The sequence below is a fragment of the Gobio gobio genome, assembly GCF_949357685.1.
Source record: "Gobio gobio genome assembly, chromosome: 15".
Taxonomy (NCBI): domain Eukaryota; kingdom Metazoa; phylum Chordata; class Actinopteri; order Cypriniformes; family Gobionidae; genus Gobio; species Gobio gobio.
The window spans coordinates 28,092,917-28,118,528 of NC_137108.1; the positions used below are offsets into that span (position 1 = coordinate 28,092,917).

Sequence of the window (25,612 nt, forward strand, 5' to 3'; positions counted from 1 at the left end):
CACGCCCTCAGAAATGTTCCCCCAATCACATGATGAGAACGGCTTCACTCCAGTATGAACTGTCATGTTACATGAAGTAAACATTATTAATGAAACTGACTTGACACTTGCTTTAACATTGTATTGAAGAAAATACGGTTAAATAATGCAGTTGTCAGTACACGTGAGGCTTTTCTAGCGATATTATTGCCGCCCGTCATGTGTACAGATAATTTTCATACATGAGACGCGCTTTCAAACCCTGACACGCAAGTGGTTGCCGCGGACGCAGATAGATTAGGTCAGTTCTCTTGCGCGGCTGCTTCACTAGCATCGTCGGCATGGGGAGTTAACGCAGTTTGAGCAGCGGCTCGCATTGATAAGGCTCCGGGTTTGTGTCTGTTACAGACAATTCACCCTCCTCCACTTCAGGTGAAGGTAGGAGAAATGACCGCTCTGTTGCAAAGCTGGCGTCACTCCAGTCATTCTCCATCTTTGCGACTCGCGAGTCTGACATCTGTCAATCAATCCGTCACTGCGGGTCTCAGGTGCACGCCCTCCACTCAGCCCCGCCCTCGGTTCATCCCCTCTGTGTCCGCCGGGCTCTGCCCACTTTTCCAGCATTTTTTGAAAATTGCCAGTGGGTGGAGTTAAGCTCTGAGCAGGGGTTTAGTTACCCTTTAAGACCAATACAAAGAAAGGATTTTTAGAAATCTTGGCCAACTGAAAAGTATGAACATGAAAAGTATGAGCATGTACAGCACTCAATACTTAATTGGGGCTCCTTTGGCCTGAATTACCGCAGCAATGCGGCGTGGCATGGAGTTGATCAGTCTGTGGCACTGCTCAGGTGTTATGAGAGCCCAGGTTGCTCTGATAGTGGCCTTCAGCTCTTCTGCATTGTAGGGTCTGGCATATTGCATCTTCATCTTCACAATACCCCATAGATATTCTATGGAGTTAAGGTCAGGCGAGTTTGCTGGCCAATTAAGAACAGGGATACCATGGTCCTTAAACCAGGTACTGGTTGCTTTGGCACTGTGTGCAGGTGCCAAGTCCTGTTGGAAAATGAAATCTGCATCTCCATAAAGTTGGTCAGCAGTAGGAAGCATGAAGTGCTCTAAAACTTCTTGGTATACGGCTGCGTTGACCTTGGACCTCAGAAAACACAGCGGACCAACACCAGCAGATGACATGGCACCCCAAACCATCACTGACTGTGGAAACTTTACACTGGACCTCAAGCAACGTGGATTGTATGCCTCTCCTCTATTCCTTCAGACTCTGGGACCCTGATTTCCAAAGGAAATGCTAAATTTACTTTCATCAGAGAACATAACTTTGGATCACTTTTTTTCCTTTTTGTCTTTAGCCCAGGCGAGACGCTTCTGACGCTGTCTGTTGTTCAAGAGTGGCTTGACACAAGGAATGCGACAGCTGAAACCCATGTCCTGCATACGTCAGTGCGTATTGGTTCTTAAAGCACTGACTCCAGCTCCAGTCCACTCTTTGTGAATCTCCCCCACATTTTTGAATGGGTTTTGTTTCACAATCCTCTCCAGGGTGCGGTTATCCCTATTGCTTGTACACTTTTTTTCTACCACATCTTTTCCTTCCCTTTGCCTCTCTATTAATGTGCTTGGACACGGAGCTCTGTGAACAGCCAGCCTTTTTTGCAATGACCATTTGTGTCTTGCCCTCCTTGTGCAAGGTGTCAATTGTTGTCTTTTGGACAACTGTCAAGTCAGCAGTCTTCACCATGATTGTGTAGCCTACAGAACTGAGAGACCATTTAAAGGCCTTTGCAGGTGTTTTGAGTTAATTAGCTGATTAGAGTGTGGCACCAGGTGACTTCAATATTGAGCCTTTTCACAATATTCTAATTTTCTGAGATACTGAATTTGGGATTTTCCTTAGTTGTCTGTTATAACCATCAAAATTAAAAGAAATAAACGTTTGAAATATATCAGTCTGTGTTTAATGAATGAATATAATATACAAGTTTCACTTTTTGAATGGAATTAGTGAAATAAATAAACTTTTTGATGATATTCGAATTAAATGACCAGCACCTGTATACTCCAATCTGTTTATACAACCAACACTTGCATGGTTTTCACCATAAGTAGTAGACAGCATCTTTTTGTAAACGGGTAGTGAGCTTGGTTCCTTCAGTGTTGTATAACAGTCTGTATAACTAACTAGTTTTTGGAGAACCTTTACCAGATCAACAACTTGAATTAAACTGTGTATTGCTAACACCCAGAAAGTCTACACAACATTCTCCTCTTCCCTTCTCCCAGTCGGTACGGATATGGTCTCATTTTCCACTGTAGGGCTGATAACAGAGTTTGCAATGTAATACAAACAACACTTGCATGGTTTTCACCATAAGTTATAGACAGCATCTTTTTGTAAACGGGTAGTGAACTTGGTTCCTTCAGTGTTGTATAACAGTTTTGTATAACTAACTAGTTTTTGGAGAACCTTTACCAGATCAACAACTTGAATTAAACTGTGAACTGCTAACACCAAGAAAGTCTACACAACATTCTCCTCTTCCCTTCTCCCAGTCGGTATGGATATGGTCTCATTTTCCACTGTAGGGCTGATAACAGAGCTTGCAATGTAATACACATGCGTTAGTCGTTGTCTTGGTAATGCAAGAGTTTACAGACGATATGAGAAATAAATAGCGACCGTTATGGAGGAGGATCAGATATTTATTTTATTATTCATTTTTGTTTACTTCGCTCAAATAGCAAAAAGCTGGTAGCCAGGCAACCGACAAGGGAGGAATCCTGGGTGGCGATGTCACTATACGCATTATACCAGAATTCAACAACGGTTTGAAATCATGCCATGCCGTACCAGGCTCAAGTGAAAATACAACTGGAACCATTCTTAAACCCATTTTCCAACAGTGAAAAGGTGGCTAATATCCTAGAACATTCTTATTTTCCTCAAACTATCTCTCTCGCACCCTTACCTGTACTCACACACATCATAAACATGTCCACTAGAGTCTTCTCCGCCCCATTTAAGCAGGTTCAGGTATTCCCACTGTAACCCCACTCAAACCAATACTTAACCCAGTAATAGTACATTGAAATAGTACATGAAACCGATTAATATTATATAACATATACCTGTCTTTCTGATTTCGCCCCTGTCCAAAAACACTGAAAAGGCTGCCTTCAACTTTTTGCATTCCTTTTTCAGAACAACCTGCAGGATGCAACCATTCTTCACTACCATGCTCTCCTTTCCTGAATCCCTATGACTGTAATGACTTTGAGATCCTCTGTCCGCAATCTGCTTAACCTGTCTGCTGCCTTTGATGCCATCAGATTTCCTATCAACTCTTTCAAATTTGTGCATCACTGGTACTGCTCTTTACTGCTTTGAGTCCTATCTTATAGGCAGATTCTTCAAGGTTTCATTGGAGGGGAAGAGTGTCTGAATCACACCCGCCAACCACTTGAGTACTCTAGAGGCCCACTCCTCTTCTATACATTTAACACAGCTCTACTGGTCTTTCCAGCCTGACAATCATACGTTCTTATTTTGTCTTTCAGACTAGAATTTTTTGACATCATGGATTGAATGAAGGAATGTCATGTCCAGGTCAATCTTGCAAAGGCAACCTTGACATCCCAGCCAGGCCATCAATTGAACACAACAACACCAAATAGTTCAACAACCATAAAGTAGCCATCTTTGGGTAGTATTTTACAACCATCCCAATAACTGCCCAGTTTATACTTTTTAACATAAAGAAAATTAGCCCACAACTATCTGATTATGCTGTGTAGCTCTGGGTCCAGACTCTTGTCATCCCAAACCTGGAGAATTGGAAGGCTTTACTATCTGGCCTTCCAGTTGTCATGCCTGGCAGATGATCCAAAATGCATCAGAGCCTCTCATCTTCAATCAGCCAAAATTTTGCAACATGTCACACCCCTTTTGATTCACTGCCTATAGGAATCAACATTAAATTCAAGGCTCTGATACTAGCATACCAGACCAAGACTGCATTCTCCCACCCCCTGCAGTCAGAACACATGATGTATAGCTCTGGGTCCAGAATCTTGTCATCCCAAACCTGGAGAATTTGAAGGCTTTACTATCTGGCCTTCCAACTATCATGCCTTGCAGATGATCCAGAATGCATCAGAGCCTCTCATCTTAAATCACCCAAAATGTTGCAAGATGCCCCCAGACTCACTGCCTATAGGGGTCGACATCAAATTCAAGGCTCTGATACTAGCTTAACAGACCAAGACTGCATTCTCCCATCCCCTGCAGTCAGAACACATGATGGTGCCATCACAGTTTCACAGGTCTCTTCCTAAAACCTTCACATGGTTCCTGTCCTTTGGTGGTGGAGTGAACTCTCAACCTTCCCCCTAATCACGCAATCCCTTGCTGTCTTTAAGAAATGGCACATTCTATAGGAGCTTAAAATGTTTTTGCACTTAAACTGCATAAACATACTATTGTAGTACCTAATAAAAACATTTGTTTGGTGTGATATACTTCTGTTGTGTTGTCCCTTGGATCAATTGCTTCTACATATGTTATTCTCATTAAGTTGTTTTGGATAAATCATCCTCTAAATTGGGTGCACAATTTAGCTCTTGAAGGGCCAACATTCATCTTCAAACTGCTCAAACACCCATGCCTATACATTTCTGCTAATCCTTAAGACCTTGATTAGCTGGTTCAGAAGTGTTTAATTAGGATTGGAACTCTGCAGGACATTGACCTTCTTGGAGCAGGATTGGGCACCCCTGCTCTTAATTAAGAAATGAAAATGCCTATTTGCAATATTCTGTCCTATATTATGGGTAGGTCAACATAAAGTAAAAAAAGATAAAGTAATCTATTTGAAGCAGAGCAGCCAAAGATAAGTGAAGCGACTCTGACATCAAGTAACTGACCTGGAATAAATTGGTTGTTTTGTGTCCACCTCAACTTTGATGGTAAAGACTGTTGCAAAACCCCAAATACCCAAACACAAAAAGGCATAAGCCCCGTTTCCACCGAAATTACCCGGAACTTTTTTTACAGGAACTTTTTTTCCCCCAGACCTGCTGCTGTCTGCGTTTCCACTGCGGTCTAAAGTACCGTGAAGATTTGGCAAATTAGACGTGGGACTGCGCGCAGCTGCTCCTCCCAGTCAGAGACGGGCAGTAATAATTTTTGTGCGATACTGTCTGCAACAATAACAAGTATGGAGGAGATGCAAACAGCGCTGTTTTTTTCTAGTTATGTGGTTTACTAAATATGTAATTAACAAAACAGTGGAAGATGAGCACTGATACTAAAGTGTATTCTGAAAGCTCGAAAAGCTAGATTTAATGTTATTATCAGCTATTACGGACATTGCCTGTGCGATTGCTGAGACAATCCGCTCCATCAGACAGAAAGAGCAAGACTGATATTCACTGAACGCAGAAAGAACCTCGCAAGACTTTTAAAAATGCCGGTTGAAATAAAATGCTGCGTGAGCTAAACCAATCAGCATGTTCAGCGCCCTAGTCCCACCCCCGAAAGTTCCGGAACTTTGAAAAAGTACCACCTCGTGAGAAGGGCCGTTTGGAGGGGGAAATATTTACCTGGAACTTCATTTAGACCCTGGTTCCTGCGGTCGAAACACACCGAGTACCACCCCAAAGTTCCTAGTTCCTGGGGAAAGTTCCTGCGGTGGAAACGCGGCTATAAGTAATCTTTCAAGAGTTATTTGACCTCCTACATTATAAAATCAGACAAAGGCCTTTTTTATTTAAGGCTATCAAACAATATCTTGTTTTAATATGGCCATTTATGTTATGTAGAAATCAGTTTTTCCTTACTCATTTTCTTTAAAGGTGCAGTATGTAATATTGACAGCTAGTGGTTAAAATGGATACTATAGTTCAAATTCAAAATATTGGACTCGTTGCCAAATTGAGTCTTTTTTCGTTGCCAAATTGCAAAATTACATGTGGGTTGCCAAATTGAGGACATGCAACAGTAGTGAGCGCAATTGAAAATGGAACGCGAGGAGACTTGCACATTGTAAGTTGAGTTGATTTGTCCGCGTTTTAATATGCCTCCGTTCATAGAGATTTTTAGATGGATGCAGCTTTTTGGGTCGGGTAGAATCTATGATCTCTGAGTTTGTTTGCTTGCTTCCATGGCTGCAATGTGCAGTGTTTTCTGCCAAATGGCAACCCGGGGTGACAAAATACACAAAATATTAATTGGGTAAGTTGGCAGTGGGCAGACTCATACAGACCACAACAAAAACAGACATTCCGACATGGAACTCAGATTTCAAAGTAAAATAACTGGCTGTAGCATTGCTTTTCAGAGAAACAAGTAGGTGAACTTAGCATGTTTCTTAAAGGTGGGGTAAATGCTTTCTGGTAACCGATGTTGTTTTCAAATCACCAAAACAAACACGCTCCTATTTTGATAGCTCCGCCCCACACATACGTAACCCAGGCTACGACTATGGCGGAATCTGCTGTGCCAGCCGGCCGAGGGTATGATGTCATAAATAAGTGAAAGCAATGTGGTAATCCAGGTCAAATGTTCAGCGAAAAAGTCATCCCTTACATCCCAAAAACACAAACACAGTTCTCATGAACAACTCAATAGCACGGGCACGACAATCCAACTAACGAACATATTACAATTATGACAAGATTAGAGGGTTATATAGATCACGAAATATCACATATATTAGGAGTATATTATCTTACTTTTCGGACACACTTTGGGAGCTGACGCTTGAAACAGACAGTAGAGGAGGTTTAGATGCTCCAGGCTTATCGGGTGTGGAAATGAATGGGTCTTTATCATAGCTGAAGTGAACGACAATACAATTGCAAATGGACAAGCAAGCAAACATGACACATGAGCATATTCAAGCAAAAGCCAGCATATATTATTTCTTTGAAACAGAACTAAATCAATGTTACTCACCTATCGAGCAACCTCGGCCTTCGTTCCTTGAGTTCTCTCCAGCATTGGAAAGCTGATCTGATATTTACACGGGTCCTACTTCTTGCCTGATCGTAAGCCTTCTTTTGTTCCACAGACATCTTCCACGTTTGTTTTTTTATCTGCCATCTCTCTCTCTTTCTGTCGTCACTCGTCTAATGTCCGTTTTGTGTCGTGTCTTCTGAATAATGTCGTGCACTGAGCGCTCTCTTCTCCCCATCATTAGTAGATACGCCCCTCACTGCTGATTGGTTACAAGTTTGTTTTGGTACTCGGCCCGAGGCACTTTGCTAAAGCAGTTTTGAAATACCACACCCCACCTTTCTTTCTTATTATGTTTTTTTTTTTTAGTACCAAAGAATTACATACAGTCCCTTTAAGCATTGATGTAGTCAATACACCCACTGTTCTGCCCACTGATAAAAGGTGATCACCATTTGCTAATTGTTGTAACAGCACTTTCATATCTGTACATCATTGTATTATAATCTGTACCATATGATCTTTAATAATTTATATTGTTTCCACATATATGAACATATTTAGGTATAAAATGGGATCAGACTTGAGTGTTCAAGGAGTACATCACAAGGGAGTTTGGTATTCCAAAACATTTGTGGATAACGGGTATCTAATGGACTTTCAAGAGCTACACAGGGGTGAACAAAACGGATCACTAAAAAGTGTTGCCAGTGTGTCCCTTTCTGATTGAGAGTATGTTATTGGATTTTTTGCAGGCTACAAGTGTCCAATGGCATATTGCCCCCTACCTCCCAGTTAGAGTCAATTCCTTGTACAACACCTTTTCTTAATAGTCATGTCAGGGATGGGCAATTCCAGTCCTGGAGGGCCACTGTCCTGCAGAGTTTATCTCCATTGCCAGGCAAACATACCTGAACAACAAGTCTAAAGGATTGCTTGAAATTACAGTCAGGTGTGTTTGATTAAGATTAAGGATAGAGCTGGACTCTGCAGGACAGTGGCCCTCTAGGACTAGAGTTGCCCATCCCTGTCTTATGTAAATCTGGGCAAGTTTACACCAGATTCGGTTGTAGTGTATTTCAAATATTTCTTATTGAGTAATTTTGTTTTTAGGACCATTTAAGTGAGTGGCACAACACTCTATTAAAGGTGAAGTAATTTCTGTGACACTAGTGAAACCAAGCGGAATTACAAAAATACAGCATATTTTACAAATAGACATTACGTGTGTCGTGCCTCATCCAATTCAAACATCACAAATACAGTTCTTATGGGTGCTTGTGAAGGAAGGTCTCAACAGGTAAAAGTAGGCCACTTTCAATAAAGGTCCAACATATTAGGTGTGCTTTTAGCTGTGTTGCTATGTCTCATGAGTAAGCAATTGAGTAGGCTAACCCTCTGTCAAGACCGAACGCGGGCATCTTGGGTTCAGAGTAAACCCATTCAACGTTAGTGTACCAGGTGCATTTTATGACATGTCACACACCACAACTATTTGAAGCTGTCTACACTGGACATGTCAAAGTAAACATTATAGACTGGTACTTTGTCTTTCTGAAAGGGTGCATGATGATGCTCTATGGCAGAGGTCATCATCCCTGCTCCCCTGTTCTAACCCAAGGCAACCTCTTCAAAATTGCTTGAAAAAACACAGGCAGGTGTGCTGAAGCAGGTTGGAAATAAACTTTGCAGGACAGTGGGTCCTCGAGGAGCAGGGTTGAAGACCTCTATATTGAAGTGTGTTGCATCGCAGTGCCCTGTTCACTTTGATGTGTTCATGACCTGTTTAATCTTTGAAGGTCTAAATGCAGTGAAATTTGGCTTGCACTTCTGCAGAATGTCTTTTCCCATGTAACATGTCAGCCATTGTCCCACATTGGATCAGTATGCTATAGTAGCCTCGCCCCAAACTCACACTATTGGTTGAGCTGGAAAGAGACGGACAGATCGGAGCAAACCGCTGTGAATGTTTAGATGGTGCCTGGGGGGCTCAATGTTTAACAAAGTGGCATAAGGGAATGTATTTTAACATTAAAAAAAATGTGTACATACTTCTCCTTTAAGGTATACGGGTAAAAGTGGTCCTGTTTACCAAAGTCAGTAACCTCCCAAACTGAATGGAGGCTTATACTTTAGTAATTCCTATCAACACTATGTTTCATGTTTTTTTTGTTGTTGTTATATTATTTTACCTTTTATGCCTTGGGTAGGATAATGTAGATGAGACGAGAAGCAATGGAGAGGGGAACATGACAGGCAATGGACCTCAAGCTGGTACTCAAACTCGGGTTGTCTAATGGCTCATTTCCACTGAGTGGTGCAGTACAATTCAGTACAATACAGTATGATTCGGGACCGTTAACCCTGATCCAGCTTGCGTTTCCACTGGCAACAGTATGCTTATGATAGGCGTGGTGTAGCGATCAACGTCATTCTCGCGTGAAGAAGAAAGCGATACAGTAAACAACAGTGGACGACATACAGCAGATCTTGTTCTTGCTTCTCGGCATGTGGCTGTTGTCACAAGAAGAAGACAAGCTGCAGGCTGCAAGTTGTCTGGCGATCACCAGACCAAGCTCAATTTAAGATTGAACATTGGTCTGGGGAGTCTGCTATGTATTTTCTACTGCACAAGAGGCGTGATAAACGAGCATAAATTAAATGACTCTGTACGCAATTGGATAGTCCTTCAACCAATCAGACCACAAGAGGCGTGATAAACGAGCATAAATTAAATGACTCTGTACGCAATTGGATAGTCCTTCAACCAATCAGACCACAAGAGGCGTGATAAACGAGCATAATTCAAATGACTCTGATTGCAATTGGATAGTTCTTCAACCAATCAGACCACAAGAGGCTTGATCAATGGGCAACGACCCATCGCTTCTCGATCCGTCATCGTGTTAAACCCGCCAATAGCGTGCCAGGTGGATAAGCCAGTCTGTGATTGGTTCCCGCGAAAGTGTAACAGAAGCAGTAGAAATTAATGTACTGGTTTCCAGACTGAGTTGCTGGGCGAAATCAAATCGCCGGCATATCAGGCTGGGTTTACCATGTCTAGGCTGCAAGGTAAAACACAGCCGAAAAAGCATACGCAAGTAACGATTCTCCGTCAACCAAAAAAGTGGAACGGTACGGTTCGGAATTAGGGTACCATTCACACCTTCTGACAATGGAAACAGCAAAAATTGCATACCGTACTGAACCGTACCGCTTGGTGGAAATGAGCCTTAACACACAGCTGTGCCATTTGTCGGAGCGCTGCCCACAAGGCTATTGCTCCGATACATATTTTTCCTGTTTATATTATATGTGGCCACAATGTGTTGTTTTGATTCGACTAATTTTCCCTGTTTAACTGTTCCCTTTCACTATGAGTGATGGCTCTCTTTTAATGTATTATGGAGGTACAGCTCTGGGAATAAAAGAGAGGGGTTAAGTCCAAATAATTGAAATTAAGCTAAGGATAATGGTTAGAGTGTTGATGCAGGAACGAGTATAGGGGGACATTGAAACATTAAAGGCTGTTTCACTCCCTGAACAAAGTGGAGCCTTTCTCTGGGTGCACGGTGCATTTATGCATCTTTGCCAGGACATCCCTTGGGGTTAAAAAAAAAAAGCAGGCATTTGCATTAGTTGTGCCTACATCTTGCTCAAAGGAAAGGAGTGAATGGATGCTCTCAGTGACCGATTTCTTTTGAGACTCATAATGTTAATCTGATTTATAATTGTGAAATTTACCCTGCTGAAAAAAACCTTGCTGGTTTTAACCGGTCTCCCAGGCTGGTTTTAGAGGGGTTTTGGACATTTTTTAGCTGATCAAGCTGGGAAACCAGCTAAAAGATACGCTAAAACCAGCTGGACACCAGCTTGGCCAGGCTGGAAAACCATCTTAGCTACTTCCAGCTTAAACCAAATAAGACCAGCCAGCCTAGGTTTTTTCAGCAGGGTAAACCAGAGGAACAACAAATCTCAATAGTTGTTTGTTACAGTTACCTTTTCCAATCCACAGTGTTTCTTGTAACAGATAACAGTCCGCATTGCTTATTAAACTTTAAGTCTACAGTAGGTTATCATGTGCAAAGGTGTGGTGGGCTCCAAATCGGTTCTGTGACACTTTGCCACAGTATAGTAATAAAGAAATGTCTTACAACACTAAAGAACAAGATTGGCGGCTTGGAATGTTCTGGGCAAACTGACTACGTCAAGTTCTTTGACAAGAAACTGTAAGGTACTGCACCCTGCAACAATCTCAAAGGCGTGATGTAGGATGGTCGACGGAATATAAGCACCTCCCACAACATCGGCAGCCATTTTAAGGTATGTTCCTAAGATACCATGCGCAAAAAATGCTTCCACGCATTGGACATTGAAATGGAGGCCCCGTAGAACTGGAGGCGGGTCTTCCTCTCCCGTTAGCCGTCTTCTCATAGGTTCAAGTGGTCGAGTGTCACGAAAAATCCCGGGTTCGGGTGAGCCACATTGTTTGGTGAATGTGCATCGAATCGTACTAACATCAAACCCGTAACGATTCTTTAAAATAACGAATAGTGTTCCAACGATCTTAAACTTGGATTGAAAGTTTGGGGGTCTCTTATGCGCGCATTGCGCAACGGGAAGGTGCATCTTACAAAGGAAAACGAGAGCAGGAGGAAGCCGAGCACGACGGTGAGTAGCCTACGAGCCGTTCTACAGGGGAATAAGCTCGTGGGGAGACACTGTTTTGCTACACAATTAAACGGGGCAATACAATACGAAGACTGTATAATATGTTACATAAGATTTGCATCGCATATTAAGACCTGGATTTGCGTAGTTTCTCGGATCGAAGCTAGTTCTTGTTTGTGTGCCCGTACTCCAGGTTCCAAGCCAAGCATGCAGCCCATTTTGTTTTGTGACGTTGGACTTCCATGTTCCTAGCCAGCCTAGCTCCGTGCATTTCTCTTTCAGATTGCTCCGTTAGCATTATATAAATAACCAAATAACAAATAAAATACAACAATTAACGTTTTAATTATGAATATACGTATATTTACATAATGCTACTGTACTTGACATCTTCGTCTCTGATCATTTATTGACTAACGTTAGTTGACAATACAACAAAAAATCTGCATCACTTTAAAACAGCCACCGGGTTGTCTCTGTTCACAGTCAGGAGGGACTCATACCCCATCGTTTAGTGTTGAATGTTACCATGGTGAATCTATTAAATATATCTGTTTTGGTTGTTCATGTTTTAATAATATATTTAGTTTGTACATTTTGAAATTGTTTAAGATGTTCGTGATAGTTAACCGACTCTGTTTTATACTTGTTTTATGTGTATTAGTGTATTATGTGTAAGTCTTTCCCCCCATAGACATAAATGTTTGATAATGATGTCAGCCTCCTTTTTTTGTGTCTTTTTTTTACAGTGTGTATGTGAAAGGACAAAACGGTGATCACCGGAGCGAGTTTGCTTTTGGAATGTATACTGCCATATTAGGGTAAGTGGACATTACTAATTTTGTAGGCTGTTTTTAATTCTTTACTCTGTTAGCTCATTGAATATATGGATTTTCAGTTTCTTTCATGTACAGATAAAGATGTATGGGATTGACTGGTTGGGATTGAGTCAAGTTATTGCATCTTGTCAATGAACCTTCCTCATGCATCTTTATTTTACAAAACAATAGGCACGTGCTAACGCTTTGAGTTCTCTGTCAAAGCAGTGACTTTTTTTACTTTAATGCATACACATTGATATAGCACGCAAGCTTGTGTTATAACATAATTATTAGTAAGGTAACTTGTGGCATACTTGCTGCATGCACATCACCCTGTCATCCAACCTGAGCCTAACATTTTAGTGACTTGATTGCAGGCATTTGTGTATGAGCCAAGGTAACACTGATTGTGATAGAGTAGTACATTAATAATACTAAATTTTGTTTGTCGGGTCAACACCACTGGGTAGCTGACTGATCATCTTACTTGATGGCAAAATGACATTTACACTTTTGAAGACTAATTATATCTAAATTTAGTAATGGCTTTACAATACAATTTGCCATTATATTAAAACCAACATTGGTTCAATTCTAAATACGGGTGCGGTTTCAGAAACCAATGCGACTATCAAGAAGAGTCGAGTCAAGTGTTAGTTAGTCATTTTTTGTTACAAAAAATTCAAGAAGAGTGCAAATTTTGAAGGTTTCTTTTACATAGAAAATTAATACTTTCCAATCACTAAAGGTGCTGAGCTATTGGTGTGAATGGTGATAATACTTTTTTGTTAAAAAAAAAAGGGGGAAAAAGAAGCTAACATTTAATGGTCTTAAAAAAGCTGATTTATTTCACATTGAGTGGGTCACCCCATGGGGTGATTCCCAGAGAATGCATGAAGTGATAGGGTATACTTTGAATGAAATGTAAGTTGCTTTGGAAAGCAAATGCATAATGTTAAACAGATTTTGACTTCGACAAGTGTATTTAAACAGTGGCATCAGTAATGGAAAATTATTGCTTTTGCATGATGCTGCATCCACAGCATTAGGTATTTGTGTATAAAGACCAATAAGGCACCATATTGTTTAGTGCACACGTAAATATAAAATTAGAGTGCACGTTAAGTTGGCATGACATATGTTGCGATTTAGTCTTTTCTTCCCAATTGTGATGAATATCCAGGTAAAACAGGTTTCTTGAACAAGATAAAATAAAGGGCGTGACTTCATTTTTCCATCAGCAATGGATTGGATCATTGTCATTTGTTATTGATGCGATCTCGTGAGTGACAGGGTGTCCCGTCCTAGCATGTCATCAGAGAAGAGAAGGGTTGTCTTTGCAAGTGGGAGGGGTGATAAAAGATTTTGAGGGCATGTCAATTAAAAAATATAATGAGTCTAGATAATAAACACTGCAATATTGCATTTACAAAAAATAAGTGTCCATTTTTATTAAATGGTGACTTTAAAGGTGAAGTGTCGAGGGTATGCGCGTGACGTCACTATCGGCCGGAGTGCAAAAAGACTGAGAGGCAGCGTTGGTTTTCAGCGTGAATGCCGCAAAAAGCATACAAAACCAGTCCCGGTATCAGAGGTGTGGTCGGGCGGGGCTTGGCCATGGAACCCATGAACATACCTATACCCCCGGACTGAGGGAGACAGACTTGATAATAGCATGTCATTTTCTCACTCAAACCACTGCCGCCTGCTGCTTCTGCTACTGCAAAAAAGAGTTGGCAAAAGATCCAATGCGTATCTGTATTTGCGCTCGTCAAATTATTACATTTCCAACGTGTTTTCGCTTCGGTGAGTAATGTAGCCATTCACTAGTCTCGCGTAGCCAGACCTTCAAACTCACGGCAGGAGTTCTGAACTCCATCGCAACTTTTGTTGGTCAAGGACTGCCCAAGAGGATGTTTGAGTGACATGTAACGCAACCAATCACAGTTAGTTTTGTTCCATGTTTATGGGCGTAATCATGTAAATTTGATATCCCTGCAATAACAGACCGGCGTGCATCTATAAATTATTCATTAAAGAACATTGTGCAAGTTTACTGCAACAGTCGAGCCGTGAGCTTCACATACTTTTGAAAATCTAGGATTTAGTTGATCCTGGTAAGCGCTCATTGTCACAGTTGTAAAAACGACGGCATTCTTCTTCCACGAGGGAGTTTGGAGTCGCGGCATTTGTTTCCAAGCGGACCATTAAAGAACGCAACACATGTCTTGCGGACATCCTGTAGAATTCAGATGACGACTTCGAAACTCCTGAAGTGTTTCCTGATAAGTGTGCCATATGCATCAGACGTTCAGCCAAAGGTCCGTGGGCGAGACTAGCCAATCACAGACATGTTTGTTGATTTCTTGAACGCAATAGCCAATCACAGGTGTTGAAGTTAGAATCCACTCATCACTCGAGTTTTTGTCCAGTGTTGAGTTCTGCACATGCGCAAATCCTCTCTAAGTGTAGACATTATGTAAATAAGAGATTCATTATGTAGTCCACTTCATTAATTAATATAACGGAACTTTGTGAGATCACGTTAATTGAACGAGTGACAGCTTTTAGTGATTTATAAAGGGACCGCTCTTTGTACGCTATCTATGCGATATAAAAAATAATTAATAGGCCTATAATATATTCATAAGTAAATTAAAACTTGTGTTTTCCATTCTTGACAAGCGGCCACATACACGCTTCAATAAATAGGCCCATCCGCATATAAATCCGGGATTCACTCTCGAAATTGTAATGACTGATTAATGTATCGAAATCGGGCTCATATAAAATGTCAGGAAAACGCGATTCCTGGCTGCATGTCAGTAACCATGGATCACTGGATCTTTGGTAAGTTGTAAGGAACACTATATTGAGTCAAACCTTTAGTTTAAACTGATAACCGTTTTACTCGTGTTTTCCCCTATTAACTCCAGTCATGCAGCAGCTCTTCTGACACTCAGTCCCGGGTGAGGGGGCATGTTCCGGCGGGAAAGTGACGTCGATGCATACTCTCTATAGAATAAACATAATGACAAGCAGGTTATCCAAGCTCTCTCATTGTCTGCAAATCAACCTACAATTGGTTTATAGGTGTTACTGCATATTGTTTTATTTTAGCTGCATAGCCCTTTGACTATGACTTTTCACATTGCGAGCGTCACTGCAGCAGCAGGCGTGTGTTGTGCTTTTACATATAGATGGGGAGACTGTGCCTTTTAAGAATTATTACAATACAAAATTATATTTCTCTTAAGTTTATATTTTTATTCTTATGTTTATACTGCATTTGTTTACATGCTTTCTGACAAATTCGGTGCACTGCTGCACAGTGAAAATATTGCATCTGAGTATTGTGAACAAAAATGAAAATATAAAGACAAGACCGAGCAAGTTACCTTTGAAACAAAACGTTTAATGAAACAAAGTCTCATCTTTCAAATTGTGTCCTTTTTATTTTTTGTAAGAAATTTAAACATGCCATTTTGTGGCTCTTTAATATGTTGTGACAGATCGCTGTAGCCCCTTAGTTCAAGCGGCACATTAAGGTGTGTTTCAACTATGGAAAGATGTCAACACTAGGGCTGGGTTTCGATTCAAATTTCAAGAATCGATTCGAATCTCGATTCTCAAGATCTTGAATCGATTATCATTATTCGATCCGATCTTCGAGATTTAGATAAGTGTTTTTGAAGAAAGCATTTTTTTCCAGCTGTTACCTGAATTACAGGACTGTAGTTATGCAACATATTGATACTATTATTATAGACATTCAACTGCAAATTAATGGAGTATTGATGGTTGTAAAGAACAATCCCCCTTCCAGAGTGTTGATACAACTGCTTTCACAAACTTGCACTGGTGTAGACGACAGAGGACGCAGAGATATATTAGCAGCAGTAGACCAATTATTTAGATGCGAACCAGATGTATTATTAAAAATAACATTAAGAATTGACATTAAGATCGCAAAGGTAAAGGAGGCGCTAAGCGTCACCGTAAAGTTTTGCGCGATAACATCCAGGGAATCACCAAACCCGCCATCCGTCGTCTGGCTCGCCGCGGTGGTGTCAAGCGCATTTCCGGTCTGATCTACGAGGAGACCCGCGGAGTGTTGAAGGTGTTCCTGGAGAACGTGATCCGCGATGCCGTGACCTACACCGAGCACGCCAAGAGAAAGACCGTCACCGCCATGGATGTTGTGTACGCGCTGAAGCGACAGGGACGCACCCTGTACGGCTTCGGAGGATAAACGCCTGAAATCAAGAGAAACCACTATCTGCCAGATCGCAGCTTTTAGCGTTTCTGGAGTTTTCAAAGTTGCCATGTTTAATGTCCTTCCACCTCGCGCACATGCGTGAATTCAATGACGCGGCAAATTAAAATTCACAGGGAAAATGTAGGCCTATTATTAAATCGATCCTCTGAGTTACGGATCGATCTTTAGAAATTAATATGAAAATCGATTCAGAATTGGTGAATCGATTTTTTTCAACACAGCCCTAGTCAACACACCTATTTTTAAATTATAAATTGCTTGACAATAGCATTTGAAAATTGCATTTCAAGTTTCTGATCACCCAGTAAACGATGTTCCTCTCTAGACCATTTCTTTATGGATACCTGCTTTGTACACCGGGTTATCATTTTGGTATCCTATACTGCAGTGGGTTGCCCAATCCTGTTCCTGGAGATCTACCTTCCTGCAAAGTTCAGCTCCAACTCTGATTAAACACAATTGAACCAGCTCGTTAAGATCTTGTTGGTTCAGGGTTGGATCTGAACTCCACAGGTAAGTAGATCTACAGGAACAGGATTAGGTCTACAATGTTATTATATGCAACAGTATTAAGATTTATCCTCAGAGAATTTACTGGAATATCCAAACCTGATACGTAAAAGGGGTTGTCCATATACCTTTGTCCATATGGTGTATCTGGAGCTTTTCTTTACTTTTTATAAAACTGGCACCTCTCTTGTCTGGGGTTCAGAGCATGGGCCATTGCACTGAAAATTGCATTTTCAACCATAAATGAGTCTCTTTTAATGCTGCTGACTGTATTTCACTGATAATTTTGTAATCTTACAGTTAGGTTAATTTTTTTACCCTGTCTTGTTAAAACGTTTGTGTAGGAGCCTATAGAATGTCAGGTAGTCATCTGCTATGGAGCCTGCGTCAATGTCAGCATGGCAAAAGTGCATCAAGCGCACATAGTGGTCCGAATGCCTGTCATCATCCTTCTAAAACATAGAAATGTCAAATGGGGCACCCTACGGTCTCGTGGACGTTACTGGCGTGCACATTTGCTGCAATCATCGCAAGTGCACATGGTGCACCATTTGGGACGGGTCCCAGGTGTGCATACAAGCTTGCACATGAATTTCATGTTTTCCACAGGACTTGCTAAAGGCACATGCACTTTCATTAGTGTTTTCAGTTATCCTTGGCTGCAAAGACTAAAGTTAGAGGTGGAATTTATCTGGCTCTTGTTTGTCATCATACTGTCAGTGATCTTGGACATCTACTCCAATTGATGTCAGTATAAACTTTAACTACACCCGTGCTGTGTATTTGTTGATTTTTATTCATTTGATCAGTTTCAGACTACAAACATTCATAATGGACATTCTTGGATTTAAATCTCCGTTATTTTGTGTGGTCGTGTTATGAGGCTGGCTGCTTCATTACACTGAATGGACAGTTGTGAGTTCTGCCTGCAGTGGCAGCTGTGACCAATGCATGTTCACACTCGCTGCCTGATGCTGCTGAGTCTAACCTTGATCTTATATAGGAACAGCGGATCATTGTGGTTGGTTTCATCCAACAGGAACAATGTCAGCTCATACTCATTTAGTTTGGACTGGTGGATTGCATATGCTTAACTCATGTTCCATTGCTATATTGTGTCTGTAGGTTTATTGTTCCTGTTATATAGTTTGATTGGTTTGCTTGTTTTGTTTTTTTATGCATTCTATAGTTTTGAGCACTGGTTGGAAAGCAAGTAATATAATTATTTACGAAGTATTATTTACTAATATTCGTAACTCTGTCATATTTAAGACACTGCTGATCATGTTATGCCAACATGGCCACACTTGAGAGGGTGACCTGCTCCATATAAAATCAAAAGATTTTTCTAGATCAGGGGTGCCCAATCCGGTTCCTGGAGATCTACCTATCTGCAAAGTTGTGCTTAAACCCTGATCAAACATAATTTAACCAGCTCATTTAGATCTTCAGGAGCACTTGTTAGTTACAGGTGTGTTGGATCCGGGTTGGAACTAAAGTCTTCAGAACACTGGCCCTCTAGGACTGGTGCTTCTCAAATCTGTCCCATGCACATTTTGGGTGTCTCCGGTATTGGGCGTACTGCAGTCTCTACTAATGAGCTGAGCTAGTTCAGGTTTTTTAGATGGAGACAACTAAAATGTGCAGTTACTGGGTGCAGTCTCCAGGACTACCATGGTGGGCTACCATCTTGCTGAGTTTAAGGGCTCCAGCCCTTATCAAGCACCTCTGTAATAGGCCGATCAAGTTGTCCAGGATGCATAATTTGCCCACCCCCCCAAACCAGTTAAGCATCTCACCCTGAAGCCAATTCTATTCATCAAACCAAACTCCGGTATGTTGGAACAGGGTTGAAAATTAAGTTTACAGGAAGGTATCCTTCCAGGAGCGGGTTGGCTCCACCTGGTCTAGACTTTTCATCTCATGTGAGTCAATATTATTGCTTTATGTATAAATCTTTTTCTTAGGAAAAAAAACTTACTTAAGCAAATCAATATTAATGTCTGCTTATTTGTGTTAATTATTTTAATCATTGCCTAAAAATGGCTTTTAGAATTTTGCAATTTTGCATCAAACTTCTTACAATTTAATGCTTTGTGTTGCACGTAATCGGGGTACTTGTGCTTCCATGGCATCTGTGATGTGTTATTGGAACTGTACTGGACAACTAACCATGTGTCACATCACAGTGGGATAACCACTCTGTACTGCACATATGTTTGTGTGCATATGTTGCTTTTTCTTTTTGTTTCCATTTGGTGTTCCAGTAACTCTCAGATATATAAGCTGTGTGTCATCCGAAGGGTTTAGAACCATTGCTTTTTCACTTTTGCTTTTGAAAACACGATCACGTGTACTCTTGTGTATAGGCCTATCACACAGAGATAATGACAAGCATGCCAATAGAGCATCCCGCACCACCACTGCAGTGGGTCTTCACTTAGTGGGATATACAGCTCCTTCCAGTGGAGCTCCTGCTCCATTTCATTCATGGACTCTCCGTAGTCATCTCCAAATTGTGAACTCAGTCACATTTTGTGTTTTGGAGTGCTGCGGTCTTCATTAACAGTTCCACTGTTTTCATCATCATTTGATGGGAGGCTGTGATACAGTGATGCAGTCTGTTGCATGTCCACTTGTAGAAACCGAAGATGCTTGTGTCAAATTCAGAGGCAATGATATACTTCCAGCTTTTCCCATGGTACCTATTCTTCTGTTTTTTAAAATCTAAAATCTGTGGGAAAGTATCCCAAAAGGAGCAGAGTTGCTTTTCCCTGCCTTAGTTCCTTAGTCCCATATTTGTTTTTCAGCTTCATTTGAACTTTAAGATGGTTTGCCTTTGCGCATGTCTTGTCCAATGTGGTTAACAGTCTATGCTTTTATGTATTTAAAATGCAAGTTTTGTGTTTTGGTAAGTTGAGTAGTTTTTTTTTTTTTTTTTGGATTGTGGCTGTTTATAAGAGTCAGACTATCTACTGGGTTACTAAGGGTTAATGGTATAAGAAGTCATTACGTGCTAAAGGCATAGGTAAAATGGTAGCAGACAGTGCAAAGAATCGGACTCAAGAAAGGGGAGGCCCTGCGGGGCATAGGTAACGTCCCCTACAGGAGCCTGTCCTGGACCGACTTGTAAGGTCCAGGAGACATTGCGAACCTGCTCCATCTCTTCCATCTCAGATAGGGGTAACCCGAATTTAGAGAATCAGGCAGATATATCTTTTTAATTCACTTTTTAACTGTATATTTCTATTTCTTATGCATCTGTTGATTATTATTCTTGGTTAGGGCTGTCTGACTGGAAGAGATTGGAAAAGGAGAGCAGTGTGCTTCGCTTCATTCTGCTTGTGAAGAGTGAGGCATAATTATACTAAGGGTTAATGGTATAAGAAGTCATTACGTGCTAATGGCATAGGTAAAACGGTAGCAGACAGTGCAAAGAAGCGGACTCAAGAAAGGGGAGGCCTTGTGGGGCATGGGTAACGTCACCTACAGGAGCCCGTCTTGGATCGACTTGTAAGGTCCAGGAGACATTGCGAACCTGCTCCATCTCAGATAGGGGTACCCCAAATTTAGAGAATCAGGCAGTTGGGGATCTATTTCTTCTCTTTTTTTTTTTCTTTTTCTTTTTTTATTCTCCTTACAACTGTTTTAATTATCCTTGTTTCTATTTTTTATTCTTATGCATAAGAAATTCAAAATACCATATGTAGGGATGCACGATATATCGGCAACATATCGTTATCGGCCGATAAATGATTATTTTTGATGTTATCGTTATCGGTCCAATAAGAAAATTTGACCGATATAGTCAAGCCGATAGATAATGTATTATTTCCTTCAGCTGAGACGGACGCGCTGTCCACCATGATGGGTTTGAATTGCTCTAAATATGTTTGGAATCACTTCGAAAAGGAAAATACAGTTATGTGAAACATGTGCAGCGCAAGTCTTCTATAATCTACATAAAATGATAATGAGAATAGAATAGGCTGTAAAAGAGCGTTGTGTTTCAGCGCGTTTGTTGAGGGAAGAGCGCGCCCACGGAGTTACACCTTCATGACGAGCACAGTCAAGTTCGCTTGTGCATTCACAGCCTTTTGTGCCATTGTAAGTTGTAATATTATATTTATTATTATTCTGTGTATGTAATATCATATAGGATGCGTTTGGTTGAGTTAATAAACGATGCAGTAAAGCACTTCATTGTACCGGTCTTTAGCTTCAGCGCGCGCCCACGGAGTTACACCTTCATGACGAGCACAGTCAAGTTTGCTTGTGCATTCACAGCCTTTTGTGCCATTGTAAGTTGTAATATTATATTTATTATTTTGTGTATATAATCCCATATAGGATGCGTTTGGTTGAGTTAATTAACGATGCAGTAAAGCACTTCATTGTACCGGCGCGCGCATTTCAAACAGAAATGCACAGCATTAATAACTACTGGGACTGTCCTATACATAACACTGCAATGAGAATATTTCTGTTATAAAACGTAGTGAATTCTCTGGGTTTAGTTGTTTTTCAGCGCGCTGTTGTGGGAAGCGTCAACAACGCATTCTGACCAGCACAGTCAAGTTCGCTTGTGCATTCGCGTCATTTTAAGCATATGTAAGTCGTAATATTACGTTTTTGTAGTATAAACATCTGATTAAAGTCATATAGGATGTGTTTGGTTAAGTCAATAACCCGCAGTGCTTCACTGTACCGGTGATCATCTTCAGCTTCAGCACGCGCTCTCAAACAGGGGAAGAGCATCCACAGGAGTTATAACCCTTCACCTATGCGTGATTTTGTGCTAATATAAGTTGTAATATTATATTTATTTTGTATAAATATCTGATTGTTCTCATATATGATGCGTTTAGTTGTTAATTAAACTTCTAAGCGCTTCAGTTTATGGTTGTTCGTTCATTCTCTCCAGCTTCAGCGCGCTCTCAAACAGCAACATTATTCCTAATAGACTAGACTAATATTACAGATGTTTACTATTACTGTAATATTAAACATATTTTTTTTTTCAAAAACACAGAAGCATTATTTTTTATATTTAGCACTTTTATTGTTCTCGTATCATTTCCATCAACAATATGGTTTGATTAAAACCATTTCTTTATCGTCTGTGCGGAGGTTATTTCATGCACGTGCATTCTGATTCTTTATTATGCAGCCTAAGTAATGCTGTTCAATTACTTGTTTGCATTATTTAGGTATATTATTTTTATTTTTTAGACAATATAATTTTTGGTAACATTTTACAAATAAGGTCTCATTTTATGAATGCATTAACTATCATGAACAAACAGAGAGCAATAACCTTTGTTTCTTTTAGTAATAAAATGTTTGTGTTTTGTAACAGTCCATTCACAGTTCATACCTAATGTTAAAAGACACAACTTTGGGTCTGAATATGTTGAGATTAACTTGAACTAAAATTAATAAATCCTGTTGAAGTATTGTTCATTCATTGTTGGTTAACTAATACTAACAAAAATTAAACCTTATTGTAAAGTGTTAAAAAAAATGTTTGGCCATAGGAGTGTAAAATTAATTTGAAAAGGTAAGGAATCTCACACTGGTTCAAATAGGCTACTGTAGTGTATAGGTTTGATTTATGTTGAAGTGTTTGGGACATGGCTTTTAATGGTGAGCCTTTTGTTTTTGTAATCAGGCTCTCAGAGTTTATTAAAATTTGTATTTAGATTTATCGGCCAATATATCGGTTATCGGCTGTCAAATATTAAGAATTATCGGTTATCGGTATCGGCCAAAATGTTCATATCGGTGCATCCCTAACCATATGTTATCACTATTTTAATTAATTTTCTATGTAAAGCACTTTGAATTACCATTGTATATAAAATGTGCTATATAAATAAACTTGCCTTGCCTTACTGCAGATTGTGAGAAGTGAGAGTTGAGTGGCGTGGTGGTTTTTGATAGGCCTGCTTTAATCTTGTGTAGACCAGGGGCCATATTCACAAAACATCTTAAAGCTAAAAGTAGCTCTGAACTTGCCGATTTAGGAGAAACTTAAAAAATACTGGGTATGTCAGCCCTTATTTTAGTACTCCTAAATTTTTGCTCTAAGAGTATTTCACAAAGCATTTTAGCACTAAAACCAGCTCCTAAATCTGTGAAAAGTTAGGGGTAGTCAAGAGGATTCCACTCAAGTCACTAGGACCAAATCACAAACAATCCTAAAATGGCTGTTTCCAGCAATCCGCCTCAGGAATCTGCCTAAAGACACTGTACACCATTAAGGCAATGTGATAATAGAGCCTTGGGTGCTGAACCTTTACTTCATAAGTGCAATAAATTGATTTCTAGATTTTAATCTGCGATGACACAACATAAAGGTTAATTTATGTACAGGCAAAATGCATTCATGGAGAATAAAACATTGCGGTCAAGTTGAAAATAATGTCCTAAAAGGCAATAAAGGGTAAAATAAATAATAATATTGAAAATAATGTCCAATTACCTCTGGCAGTTGTTTCCACGAGTTCACACTTAACAATGATTTGAATAGAGTAAAAGAGTAAAATAATGACTTGTTTCCACCAAGTGGTGCAGTACGGTTCAGGACAGTACAGTACGATTCAGGGCCGTAAACCCTGACTAGGCTTGCGTTTCCACCGCCAATAGTACCTTTGATAGGCATGGGTTAACGATCAACAGCATTCTCGCGCGAAGTAGAAAGTGACACAATAAACAACAATGGACGACATACAGCAGATCTTGTTCTTGCTTCTCGGCATGTGGCTGTTGTCACAAGACATGCTTTGTTTAGTCAAGGCTGCAGGCTTCAAGGAAAAAACAGGTGCCGAAAAAGCATGCTCAAGTGACGGTTATCTGTCAACCAATAAACGTTCTGCGGTGAGTCTAGCTCCACCCTTTAGTACCGGACTACTGTGATGGTACCCCAACGGAAGGGTGCCAAAAAAGTGGTACGGTATGGTTCGGAATTGAGGTACCATTCACAACTTATGACAATGGAAACAAAAATTGCGTACCGTACTGAACTGTACTGAACTATACCGCTCAGTGGAACGAGCCATTAGCATCTTTGGGCAGCTGTTCGTGGGGAGGGTTCCAAGCTCGTGCTGCCTGAGGGGAGGGATCCGAGCTCAGAATTTAGACCATACAAAGAGTACTCCACCATATCCCCGGCTGGGAATAGGAACAAGCCAAGAGTGAGAAGTTGGGGTGGCAGAAGGATGCAGAAAATGTTAACCATTATCCATAACAACAATGTCAACCCCACTCTTTTTCTAAGCTTAAGATTTCTCTCTTTTCTTTAGTAAAAGTTTGTCTCAGCAGCTTTGTGAATAGGTTTTAAGGGGAAACTCTTACCTAATAACTTTTACTGCAGTTTAGGAGAGCCCTTAGTGGGAAGACAAATTATTTTGTGAATATGGCCCCAGGTGTTCTCAATTTTGGCCCTCAAGGTCCACTTTCCTGATCAAACTCCCCTTCATTTGGCTTTCTAGTAATCTTTAAGACATTAGCCACGTTTCCTCCCCAGGAACTAGGAACTTTGGGGTGGTACTCTGTGTGTTTCGACCGAAGGAACCAGGGTCTAAATGAAGTTCCGGGTAAATATTTCCCCCTCCAAATGGCCCTGCTCCCGAGGTAGTACTTTTTCAAAGTTCAGGAACTTTCGGTGGTGGGACTTGGGCGCTGAACATGCTGATTGGTTGAGCTCACGCAGCATTTTATTTAAACCGGCATTTTTAAAAGTCTTTTGCGAGGATCGTTCTGCGTTCAGTAAATATCAGTCTTGCTCTTTCTGTCCGATGGCGCGCGTTCGTTTCAGCCATCTCACGGTCAATGTCCGTAATAGCTGATAATAACATACGTTGTCTTATTTTAAATCTAGCTTTACAATACAGAATACGATTTTCAGAATATGCTTTAGTATCAGTGCTCGTCTCTATTCCGCCGTTTTGTTAATTACCTCTTTAGTAAACCAATACATAACTAGCAAAAGCAGCACTGCTTGCAATGCAGTACAAGATAAAGCAAAGTTCTGCAAATCAGCATGATCTCTGAGAATACAACTGACACTGGGACTCATATTCTCCACTTAATCCTTTATTTTTGGAAATGGGGTGTTGCCTTGTACAGGGATGTCTTATTCTGCTCTTGGACAGACGTTTCTGAAGAGTTTTCTCCAACTCAAATTAAATGTGCCTGAACAGGCTATTCAAGGTTGCCAGGATTGTTAGAAATTTCCAAGCAGGTTGGAACTCTGCAGAAAGATGACCCTGCAGGAGCAGGATTGGACACCCTTGGCCTTATCTTATTCAAATTAAATTGGTCATTCTCAGGGTGTGCTATGTCTCAGGATGTAGACACTGGATCTTATGGTGTT

At 40.6% G+C, this 25,612-nt stretch overlaps 1 protein-coding gene across 2 annotated transcripts in view; it reads left to right on the plus strand.

Moving 5' to 3' along the window:
* Positions 1-11,254: 11,254 nt before the first annotated feature.
* znf1035 (zinc finger protein 1035) overlaps positions 11,255-25,612 on the plus strand; it is a 28,949-nt gene continuing 14,591 nt past the window's right edge. The window contains exons 1-2 of one of the 2 annotated variants that reach the window (XM_079836219.1): positions 11,255-11,625; positions 12,375-12,446. The gene's annotated coding sequence lies outside the window, so the exon portion shown is untranslated. Of the gene's footprint in view, positions 12,158-12,374; positions 12,447-25,612 lie in introns of both variants that reach the window. The other variant, XM_079836220.1, reaches the window with a different exon arrangement.